This window comes from Varanus komodoensis, unplaced genomic scaffold (assembly GCF_004798865.1).
Source record: "Varanus komodoensis strain SLA01 unplaced genomic scaffold, ASM479886v1 scaffold6_2, whole genome shotgun sequence".
In the NCBI taxonomy this organism is placed as follows: domain Eukaryota; kingdom Metazoa; phylum Chordata; class Lepidosauria; order Squamata; family Varanidae; genus Varanus; species Varanus komodoensis.
Window position 1 is genome coordinate 6,356,710 of NW_025336346.1, and position 12,615 is coordinate 6,369,324.

The following is a 12,615-nucleotide window of genomic DNA, read 5'->3' on the forward strand; positions in this document are numbered from 1 at the left end:
GACTCGCTTGGAGAAAACAATATATATATATCCTTGGCAGGGCCCTGACCGGCCATGCAAAAACTCAGACGAGTCACGGCCACTGAGTCATGGCTTGTGATGTCATCGCCTTGTGCAGCTACTCCTTTCCGAGCATGCGCATGTCCCCTACGTGCGCTGTTATCCGATGCTCGGTTGCTGGGGTGACTTGGCTCGCATGCTGACAGAGAGGGCTCTGTATGCTCGCTGTGGCACTCATGCCATAGGTTTGCCACCACTGCCCTAAGCATTTCCCTGTTTGCATTAAGTCAGCTTGTTCATTTAAACTGGTCTGCTTTTTACCCTCTGTCTGCTGGCCACCCTGAGTGTCTTGTGAAATTTTCCTCTCTACACTTCCTTGTTGAGAAATGAGGCTGGGGGGGGGTCACTTTTGCTGTTTCTTTGGGGGTTTCTTTAGCAATTTTTTCAAAGTATATTCCACCCCCCACAACAGTCTGAGGGACAGTGAACTGGCCCCCTGTTTAAAAAGTTTGAGGATCCCTGACCAGACTCTCAGAGAGTTGGGCTCTGCCCTCAAAAGTCTTCCCTGACAGCAAATGTTCCTGCCCACCCATTTTACCTTGCTCTGGAATGAGAGATGCAAGAAGCTCCATGCTTCTCTCAACATGGAGAATGGGACTTGCCTGGGACCTGAGGGAGAGGCTCCTGTGTACACCTGCTGAGCCAGGAGCTTCCTGCTCATGTTATTTCTGATCAGCAATAACATGGGGAATCCTTATTGCCCTGAAGAAGGGAGGAACTTGGGAGAAAAACCTCCATGGGCTAGAGGTTCCCCAGCTCTACTTTAAAGGCTAGACAGATGGGGTCCTTAGCAATATGTCCAGCAAGGCTGTCAGCTGGGAGTGGAAGCATCAGACACATCCCAGGTAATGGACTGTGAGACTCTTTAAGAGCTTGAACATTAAGGACTACTTCCAATGGGTTTGCACTAAATAAGACTAAATCTGGATCCAGCCCCATTCAGTTCCCACAGTGAATTCATCACGCACACTTACAGCATCTGGGATAGATCCACAATAATACTGATTTGTCAGTCTGCTTGGTGTGATAGGATGCAGGTGATGGTTCTTGTGGAGCACAGAACCTGCACAAATGCAAATAATCTTCATTCAGTCCACTGTTAGAATGTCTGTGGCCACAAGGGCAATCTATGCTGGAGGTGAAGAACACAAAGTGTCAGTGTGGTAATTTTAAAAGTGGTTGTGAACAACTCAGGGAGCTTTGGCTACTGGATAATAGAAAAATGAAAGAAGCAACAATAACCTGCACCATATCAAGTGAAAGGGTTGTCTTGGAATCATAGAATAGCAGAGTCAGAAGGGGCCAAGAAGGCCACTGGGTCCAACCCCTTGCTGTTGCAGGACACCAATTTATACCATCCCCCTCAGATGACTGTCCAGTTTGAATGTCTCTAGTGTGGGAGAGTCCATGACCTCTCCAGGCAACTGGTTCCACTTTCATATTGCTTGGACAGTGAGGAAACTTTTCCTGAAATTGTTGTTACATTTCTAAAGTGCCCATAGCTGAAGCAGTCTCGGTGGTTCACAACATTTTAAGTCACCCATCCAGATTTCAACCAGGCCTGACCCTGCTTATCTTCCAAGCTTAGGCAGGGGCAGGCACTTCAGGCTATATCTAGCCAGAATCTGGTTTGTTGCAACTTGAGTTCATTATTCCATGTCCTTCACTCTGGGAGGATTGAGTTCTTGTCTTTCCTCTTTGTGATAACCTTTCAGATACGTGTAGAATGATATCATGTCCCCTCTCAGTCTTTTCATCTCAAGGCTGAATATACCCACTTCTCTGAATCTCTCCTCAAAGGGCAGTGTTTCCAAACCCTGGTTCACCTTTGTTGCCTTCCTCTGAACCTTTTCCAATTTTTCCACATCTTTCTTAGATTTTGGTGCCCAGAACTGGACACAGTATTACTCAGCTATTTGCCCTCTTAGAACAACCCTAGCAAAAAACAGACGATGAGAGCTGAAAAGCTCAGCTGCCCACTTGGTCAGTACTTTCGTACCTTTCGGATATACATTCACAATCAGCAGAGTGTAGTACTCCACAAGTACAACACAAGTCACATATTTTATTTACCATTAGGTACCACATTTTCCCTTGTTAGTCCTTTAAATCACATTATGTCTCCACTGACTTAAGTGGAAATATATGACTGAAGATCCATTCCCTGTTGTGCCTCATTTATCACATGGCTTCAGCATCTGTGCATTTTACACTCTGCAGGAAATAACTGATTTGATTATCTGGTGAGTGGTTCCATCTATCAATAAACTACCCTGTTATCTATGAAATCTGCAGGCTCTTAATCTCTTCTCTTGTACAACATGTGCATATACAGTACATTTCATTCAAGGCCTTTTCTTACTTAATACATCCTGTTATTTTTAAAACTAATTCTTTGCTTTCTGAGTCAACATTTTCCAATGCAGACAGCAGCCCTGAAATTTTGTGAGCATGATTTTTTGACAGAAACATGGTACAGTGGAGTAGGAGTAGAGAGTTAAATCCACTGGGGTCCTAATGTTCCTTCTTGCTATGTAAATTACAAACATGACAAAAAGTATAAGCAGCGCTTGAGGGGACTGACGGAAGCTTCCCCTCCTCCCCATCCAATGATGGGCTGCCTTGACATCCAAGAAATAAATCCCACAACAAGCCATGGGTGGTTAGGGCAGCTTATAAGCCAAGCGTAACCCATCCTGACAAACCCATTGAGGGTTTGCACATCATTAAGCCCCACCATATTGTGAACCACAGTCAATAATACAAAACCCCCCTGCATATTTTAGGAATTATTAGCAGTAGCCAAGTTTGTAGAGGGGCAGTTCGATCTTCCAGAATAGGAAAAACCTGTAAAAATGCCAGACCTTGGCCAAACAGTTGGTGACTGGGGAACCAGAGTGTGGTCATTCGAAGGACCTAAGAGAACATACATGGACACCAGAAAGACTGGATTTGGCTTACTGGCCGGAGAACCCTTACCCCTGCAGCAGGGCATGGGGGCCGGTGAAGCAAAGGTTGCACAGTGCTGAGGCATTCAGGATTTTAGAGAGATGCTAGTAGGAAATCACTTGGGGACACTGAAGTGCTGCAGGAAGTGTTGATACTGATTCATTTTCATTCTCTTAGCGTGTACTTCAAAGTTATAGGAGCTTTATATCAGTCTGTCATGATTTCTCAAAGGAATCCTGGAAATTGCAATTTGGTGAGGTTACAGAGAAGTAGCAAACCATGTTGTTTTCCCAGGGGATAGCGGGGTGGGAATGGCTCTTAAACTTATCGGATGGGTTTGTACAACAAGGCAAGCAAGGGTGGTTTTTGATGCAAGTTGGTCTGTCTTGCCATACAAACCCTGACATTGTATTTCAGCATGGTATGTTTGGCCTTGAGAAACCACAAACAGAAGGTCTGTTCTATGGTTTCTTGGTACCAAAATCACTTGTGGCATCTGGACCAGAAAACACAACTCATTGTGGAACCAAGGTCAAAACCAGAGAGCCGCCTGGCAAGAGCAGCCAAAATCATAGTGCCTCTTATGGTTTGAATGGCCAGGTAGCTCCATATGGATATATGCAGTCCATCAAATAGCCTGCCCCCACAACATTTAGAGCTTAAAATCAGCATTTTGAATTCTTAGCCACTAGATTTCAAAAGCAGTTTTTAAATGCAGTCTTGCCTCAGGACATTACAGGAAGTGTCCCCAACTTTTTTGAAACCATAGACACATTTGGAAATTTGAGACACTGCTGTGGGGCCACCAGAAGGTTGTTGATAGTCACGCAATGGCTGCCTTGAGGGCCTTGTTACATCAAAGGAGTGATGTGGGAGCAGAGGAGTGAAAGAGCAAGGCTGAAGGCTCCGAGGGCAGAGAAACAGTGAGGCAGAGTGGGGAGAGAAAGAAGGTCTGACAGGAGTTGTTATCCATCACATCCAGAGGCTACCAGGTTCAGGAAGGCTGGTGGAGGAAATGAAGGTCCCCTTCCCCCTCTCCTTGGCTGCTTGTCATTAATTAGGAAGCCTGACCCAATTTGTTCCCATAATGCCAGAATCATGAAATGCAGTTGTACTGGGATGGCAGCCAGAATGGCTGATGAACAGGACATGAACACACAAATGATGTCCAAACCGTGCACGATGGAAAAGGAAATGTAAAAGAAGACACACAAGGCGGACTGAAGTTTGGTTGATCCAAAATGTCTTTGTTTTGTCCTGCATGCTGCTGGAATTCTCTGCAAAGACATGACTGTACGTAACTGCACCTGTGCCTCTCCAGGTGAATCTCCACTATCTAGATTCAGTTTCTTTGCAGATAACCTGCCAATTAGCTGCCAACAGAACAAGCAGTTGCAGTCACAGCAAACTTTCCAGGTCATCTCCTTGACCCTCCTACCCGCCTCCCTGACACGCTTATCAATTAATGAGTCGACTGAAGTAGAAGATTGAACAACATCCTGGGAGACATTGCATAGCCCCAAGCGCCTCCCATTTCCATTTCTTTCCATTTAGTTTTGCTTACACATTGCACTACAGTTTACCAGATATTGGCAGTGTAATTTATATATGTCTATTCAAAAGAAAGGTCCATTGAATTCAGTGATATGTACTCCTAGTATAGTGTGTATTTATTTATTTATTTATTTATTTTTCGATTTATATCCTGCCTTTTTCCTACAAAGGGCTCAAGGCAGCTTACATCTCCTCCTCCATCTTATCCCCACAACAACAACCCTGTGAGGTAGGTTGGGCTGAGAGTCTGTGACTGGCCCAAAGTCACCCAGTTGGCTCCATGTATAAGGTTGCAGCCTGAATTATATGTTAACCTGATGGAATATAGTAAATGAAGGAAACAACACAAAATCTTCAAATTACTATAAGAGCACTGTATAAGTTAGCAGTAAAAATCTAGAAACTGGAAAGCTTAGTCAAAACAAAACAAAACAAAACCCCTGTCTCAAGGAACAATAGTTAAAGACCAGGTAAATTTTACTTTTAAAAGATGAACAATTAAGTCAACAATCAGGAATAGGCTGCTTAACTTTTATTCATGTCAGTGGGAAACTTCAACTTGATGGATAACGGTTCCCTTGATGCTAGTTGGACCAAAACTGCTGTGCAGAGGAATCCTAACAATGTCAGTTAAGAAATAAGCCACCCTGAGCTAATTGGGGCTGAGAAGTGAATATGCAGAGACTTTCTACATTGAGCAAAACAACATAGCTTGGCATTAGAGCACATGTTTCTTGTGCCAAAGAACTCAGGTTCAATCTTTGGCATCTCTGAGTAGGACTGGGAAAGAACCTCTGGAAGCACCTTTGGAGAACCAGTGTATACTATACCCATGTAGGGTAGGGGTGACAGAAATGGAAAACCAAGAGATCTGGCTGGCACCACATTGGGGAAGGTTGACCTACACAAGTCCTGAGTTAGATGGACTGATGGTCAGCATCAGTTAGTTTCCTATGATCCTGCAGGCCTCAATGTACATTGATGAAAGAGTGGAAAGAAAGAAAAAAACCCTAAAACAGGGATCCTGCAACCTATTGGTTATGTCTACAGGACTTCTCCATCTGGTTCTCCACCTTCTTCCCAAATCTCTGCTCTCTCTACTGACAGGGAGAAGTTCTTATCTTCATTAACTGCACAGTGAAAAAGAAAGCTTTTGTCACTGTGGAAAATATAAAATCCAGCTCTTAACTGAGAAGTCTTTCCATCCATGGAATTACTTCTTAGTAATAGCTGGAGTTTATATTTACAAAAATGGTGGAACCAGCATGATGGTGGATCCCTTTTTCTCTCAGTAATCCTAAAAGCACCTCCAGGTTCAACCTGTAACCTTATCACCTGGGCAAGCCTAATATGAATGTTTGCAGGCCCCTCCTCCCCCATTTCATTTTTGGATGCTGAACATGAAATCACCATCACATTTTCTTCTTTGTTCCTCACCCCATTTTTGTACCATCTTGCCTGATGAAGAGATCTGGAGAACTTGAAAGCTTGTACATTTGTAAATATATGTGGGTCAACATGATAAAGATCTTCCCCTAGTATGGATTTTGGAACTTTGATTATGACTAAAACACAGCTGCATTTACTTCTGAAGAAGCATTGCTTATTCTGTAGTTCAGCTGGACTATGGAGTTAATACAGCTGTGCAGCCCTGTATGGGACTGAATAATGACAGAGCATGCAGACTACTTCCACTGGAAAACTTTGTGTGAGAACCAGCTTGACAAGCTCTATTAGGGAGCTGCTTTCTTAGGGATTCATCCCATAGCCTAAACCAGCGGTCGGCAACCTTAAACACTCAAAGAGCCATTTGGACCCATTTCCCACAGAAAAGAAAACACTGGGAGCCACAAAACCCTTTTGACATCTAAAATGAAGATAACACTGCATATATTGTTTTTTACCTAAAAAAACCCAGACTGGTAAACCAGTCTCGTCAGCAGTGAAAGCAAATAAATCTGACCACGTACCATTGAACGTTCTGTTTTCTTATGAAACTTTTCTTTTCTTGGATTTATCCATGGTTGGCCTACTGGGAGTCAAAAAGCTCAATAAACTGCGTGCCAGCAGGTGTCGCACACTGGCGATTGTGACGCATATTTTGAGTGGCAGGGAGCCGCAACAGAGGGATGAAAGAGCCACATGTGGCTCCGGAGCCGCAGGTTGCTGACCCCTGGCCTAAACCCTTGGCACAAACTGGGCAGGGCTGATTGTGGGTTGGCTGATTGTGCATTTCACACACAATTAGATTAATTGAGATCCTGGACTTAATGGTCTGATGGGGGGCCCTTTAGAGGGCCATGTGTATTACGCCTTCTGGTATGAAGCATCTAACTGACTTTTCTCTCCCCTGCTCCCACCACTCCATGCTTTACAACTGCTTCTTAAAACAATAATAACAAAAATGTTTGCCAACGGTTTGGTGTACAGGTAGATAGTTAGAAGTATATATTGTATGTGCAATTTTCCATTTTAAATTCACTTAAGTCATAGCACCATTGTGACTACAGGAATAAAATATAACATGGATTTTGCTTTTGCTGTGCTCATGGTCTGTTACTTTCTGGTTAGTTATTTGCACTTCCTGGGGACTGCAGGACCTTGGATTTTGGCCCCAAAGGCTAGCTCTTATTGCACAACTACAAAGCATGATGATAGGAAAAGGACCTATATGACTGAGCCTGCCCCTACATTCCTGGGACTTCACACCTCGCACAACTCTGTGGGAGTGCCTCTGAAAAAGAGGGCACCTTGTTGCCAGGCAATCTGGAAGATCTGATTTTGAGGTTTCGAAGTCTGCAGGGATCAGGTGAGGCACCTGCATCTCTCATTCATTCTAAACTGCCCAGGACAGTTGGGGAGAGGTGTAGAGAAGAAATTAGATGGGAATCTTTGCATTCTTTAAAAACTTTTTTTAAATTAAAAAAGTTAAATAATTAAAATTAAAATTAAAAAATCCATTTGCTATTCCTATTCCAAATGGCCTGGAAAAGGGAGTGCCATGTTGCATTGTGAGTTTGCTATGAGGGCCGGCACAAGCAGTACTACAAGCACTGAAACCTACAAGCAGCTACCAGAACTTCCAACCATAATACTGAGCAAATAACTGAGATGTCATTGAACTTGCATGATCTAGCTGACTTGCATGATGAAATGAAAGCAGCAGGCCAGAAAGGACTGAGCCTACAAGGTTACAGTTTAGGATGCTGTTCTGTAGTAAATCAGTATTTGCCAACAAGCGCCTTGACAGTGTATAAATTAGAAAGAGGCATTTTCTTTTGACCTCTTATTTTAAGCTCCAGGAAGCTCTAAATGGCTGCAGTACCAAAATAAACTTCTCAGGTTAAACTAGAGAAAGGCTGGTTCTCATTAATGTGGAAAAGCAGAGTATTGGGTCAAATCCTTTCTAATTCCAAGAATAGCATAATAAATAAGTATTTAAATTAATAATGTTTTAGGCTATATACATCTGAAAAAGCTAAATCTGGGCAGCTGAAAGCAAGCCCTAACCTGATTCTTGTTTTCCCATCTGCTCAATCCTGGAAAAAAAATGTAAAAGCCCCCCAGAACTTTAAGAAGATGAGAACTTGCTGAGCTCTCAAGTTTCCCTCTACACAGAAAATGAGTTTCCAGGAAAGGCTGTTCTTAACATTCCATTTTCTATGCTCCGGTAGTTTTTGTGTGTTTTGTGAGAACATTGTGTCACATAAGTTCTTACCTGTGGTCTGAAATGGTTCAGCCCAAATATAAATTGACATTCCGTGAGAGTGAAGCCATTGTGACTTATCTAAGGCCAGCCACAGGGTTCAGTACTGAACAGGTTTCACAATGACCTCTGAGTCCAGTATTTTGGCCACTGTACAAACTGACTCTGAACTCTTCAAAGTTTACTGCATGGGTTCAATGCTACAGAAAAGACCCATCTGCACAGGAATCTATTCTGTGTTCCATGTTAAGTATCTGTGTAAGAAACAAGAAGTCCTAGAAAAACTACCACTGATGGGAAACAACACAGTATAGATTAAGGCCCTGTTAGCCATAAGAATACCCCCAAATCCATTTTAGGTTAATTTCTTTATTAGGTCAATTCAAAAGGTTCCATATTCTCTTTGGTGAACTTTCTGTTGATCTAACAAAATAATTACCCTGCCATGAGCTTCAGTGTAACACACTATTCAGGCTAACTGCACAATTGCTCCAGTGCAAATGTACAAGGAATCAGCACAGGCTGAGTAGAGGCACCATGTATCTTAAAAGGATCAGATGTGCTGAAAAAGTGTTTTCAATAGTTGTGTAACACAGAGCCCTATCCTGATTTCCTAGAAGGACAGATTTTATGCGAAATCGTCAAGGCATAGTATGCTTGATCTAGGGAAAGAGGGTAGATAGCCATGCTCTTTTAAGTGCAGGTTGGCTGTATAGCCACCCTGACTTAAAGCTGCTGGGGGGTCCCGGTTGTGCTGGACTAATGATGGGGCAGAGCAGGGGCCCTGGGGTACTTCCTTCCCCCTCTTCTCCCCTCAGTCCTCTCACTGGTATCCCAGAGGACACCATGGAAGCACTGAGGGGAACAAGTAGGACAGCTGCTGAAAGTGAGTATTTTTGGCAGCTGTTATCTGCTTCCTAATAGCAATCCCACTCTTCCAGCATCAGCAGGGGGGCACAACCCATCTTGCACTAAGCTTGCAAGCCTGACATAAGGTGGCCTGACCTTTCTCATGCCTCAGGAGCTCCAGGGATGTGATCGCTCACGGATGGCTCGTCAGCTAATTCCCCTACTGCTAATGCTGCCCTCTGCGTAGCTACTGCTTCCAAATGGCTAGAACAGGGGTCTCAAACTTGCGGCCCAATTGCCGGGCCGGGCAGGGCATGGGGGAGGGGCCCTGCGGCCTTCAGAGCGCCGGCCTCCGGGAGCCACGCGGGATGAGCGGCCCCCCACCACCGCTTGATGCGGCCCAGCCTCACCCAGACTTTACTTCCAGCGGCCCCCAGGAAAGTTGAGTTTGAGACCCCTGGGCTAGAATGTCTCTCTTGGACAGGGACATGCTTGGATTTCCAGGCTACCATCTTTTATCATGGGATGGATTCCGTGACCCTCAGAGGGTGGAAATGACCGTGTGGGCTTCTCCTCTTTATCCCTCTCTGCATTGCTCAAGCAAAGTCTCACTGATTAACCACCAAGTCACCAGCCAAGCACATTTTACCCTGTTCACTTATTTCCTGCCTTGGAATGGATCTCTCTCATTAGTGAGAGAACGCTCTGTTCTCCTCAGCGCTGCAGAATCTCCCAGGACTGGTCCACACTGTGCTCTTTTTTGCCTGTGGATATGACTTCCCTTGGCCTCCTGCACAATGCATGACTGCAGCTAGCCAACCACGTTGCTTTCTCCCCTCCTGGCCTCTTTCCCCACCCAGCATTCTCCCCACTCCCCTGCTCTCAGTCTCCTTACAACTGATGAGCAGCGGCTCTCCTCACGCCCCCAGCTGAAACCCCCTCCTGTAGCCCAGACCACAGCAGCCGGCCCATTACAGCAAACAAGGCAAAGCCAGAGAGCATCTCCTGACGAGTGTGAGCAACTGCACAGAGAGTGAGCAAAGGCCCAGGAGAGAGAAAGAGAGCCAGGCTTGTGAATGACAGGGAACTTCCTGCCCTCTGGCTTGGCAAAGAAAAACACTTGATGCCATGTGCAGTTTGGTTCTACGGAGGTAATGAATGCAGCATTCAGGTGCAAGTAAAAAACAAAAGAGGATTGCTTTATGGAGGCCAAGTTGCTGTATTGTTACTTTGACTGCTGAGGTGTTGTAGCTAGAGCACATGCCAAAGCTTTTGGGGAAACCCTTTCTATGAGGGTTTTAGGAAAACTGTTTCTATGGGGAAACCTTATGAAGGGGAAGCCTGTTCACACTCCCAGAATCCTCGTTCCAGGGTTGTGGGTGTTTACAATGAGAGCTGTGATGAGGGCTGAAAGAGGAGCAGAGGTGGCAGCAGGGAGTGGGTAAACTCCCACAAACTCCAATGACTCTTCTCTGATATTAATCTTGGCATCCAGCCTATTTGTGTCATGTGTCTTTGAGTTCAGCACAGGCTGTGAACTTTTTTGGCCTTCTTGTGCAAGTCCTCAGCCCAAGGACTGGGAGGAGAAGCAGTCCAGCAAAAGACTGGAATGTGCACAGATCAAGGCCAGAACCATGTAGCATGTTTTCTTAGGCATCAGTATGAAAACTCAAAATAACTTCTGAGCTAGAGGTTTCAAAATGTCTTGTTTCATTTGTTGCACATTTATCCCCTGAACTTTGAGAGATCCTGACTTTTTTAGAGCTTTCCAAGTGATGTCAACGTATCAGCCAGTGTTGCAGGGCATTTTGCCCACTCAGCAACTACTACTGCACTTGAAGTTTCTTGCTCTTACGCAGGTATGCTGTCATTACGTCGTGCACTGGTCACTTAGATGCCCACTTCAAAATATCACTGGAAGGTTAGGGATTTACTCGTATAATGAGCCTTGTACAAACCCCTAACTATTCCAAGCAAGCTTTTCAGATAAAGAATCTGGTCTAAAGCCTAGGAAGGAATGGAGAATTGCTTGGAAGGGTAAGACCTTCATACTGTTCAAGTACAAACAGATTGGATTTGCCTGTAGTTGTTCACTTGGGTAACATAGAAAATACGTTATAAATCTGTTAGAAGTGTTTGCATGATGGAGAGAGGCAGCCTTCTTTCTGGACAACTTAAGGAGATGTATCTGTTTGCCACCTCTCTTCCCAATGGTGCGCATACTACATGCTTGCACAACCAGTCCACATACTTTCCCATGCCTCATACACTCTTCTCTGTTTTTCTAATTAGGGATATCATTTTTCCTTCCACACTAATTTGTACTGTGAAGATCTCCTGCATAAAGAAGAGTTCATGTCCATGCAAAGAGCGCTCAAATGGGAAGCATGCTCTCCCCTCCCCTGAATCTATTGTGCCTAGGACATCGCCTACCGCTATCCTTATGGCGATGACATGCCATCTTATATCCTCAAAGGAATGTAATAGAGCCTGTAGTCCATTAAACTGGAGTGGAACTTGAGATATAATAAATACTGAAATAGTCCACTGAAGACAAAGATATATGAAAAGTCTTACAAGCTGCTCCCTGGGTCTCAGCATTTCTTTCTCTCATGGAGGAAATTATATGAACCCTGCAATTTGTGGCCCTCCAAATGTTTTGGCCTATGGCTCCCATCACCCCTAGTCAGCAAAGCTAATGGAAAGATACTGTGGGAGCTGTAAGTGAAAACATGTGGAACATCTGGAGGATTAAGTGTGGTCCAGCCCTGACTATGGCTCATTATGTGTGATGATCCTAGAAATGTAAACATCTCTGTACTTCCATTAGGAGTAACTTCCACTTTTATGCTGCCAAACATTGATTCCTGTCTAGAATTGGTAGCTTGATAATTGTATTGATGGGTGAGGGAAAATGAGGAGTCTCCTCTCCTGAGAGGATACCCATTAACATCTGTCCAAATTCTTAAATGTCTCAACCTCTCCTAGTTAAATGGAGTGGTGAAATGGACAAAAACCACCATAAACTTCTGCTCAAATCAATATCTATCTATCTATCTATCTATTTATTTATTTATTTTAAGGATATTTCTAGGCCGTCCATCACTTTTGTCTCTGGACGGCTTACAATAACATCTATAAATACAGTGTACATATCCCAAACAGCAATAAATTAGATATCGCACGACTGACATAAATAAAATTAATTATTAAAATAAGTTAAACAGATTAAAATAACTATAATAATACTTAAAATCTCTTAACATTAAAATATTGGTTAAATAAAAAGGTTTTGACCTGGTGCCAAAAAGCATATAATGATGGTGCCAGGCGGGCCTCTCTAGGGAGTGCATTCCACAGCCGGGGCACCACTGGGGGGGCAGAGAAAGCCCTCCTCCAAGTATTCTGTCTCCTGATCTCCTTCAAGGAGGGTCCCTGGAGGAGGGCCTCTGCTGCAGAACTTACGGGGTGGGAGGGCATATAGGAAAAAAGACATT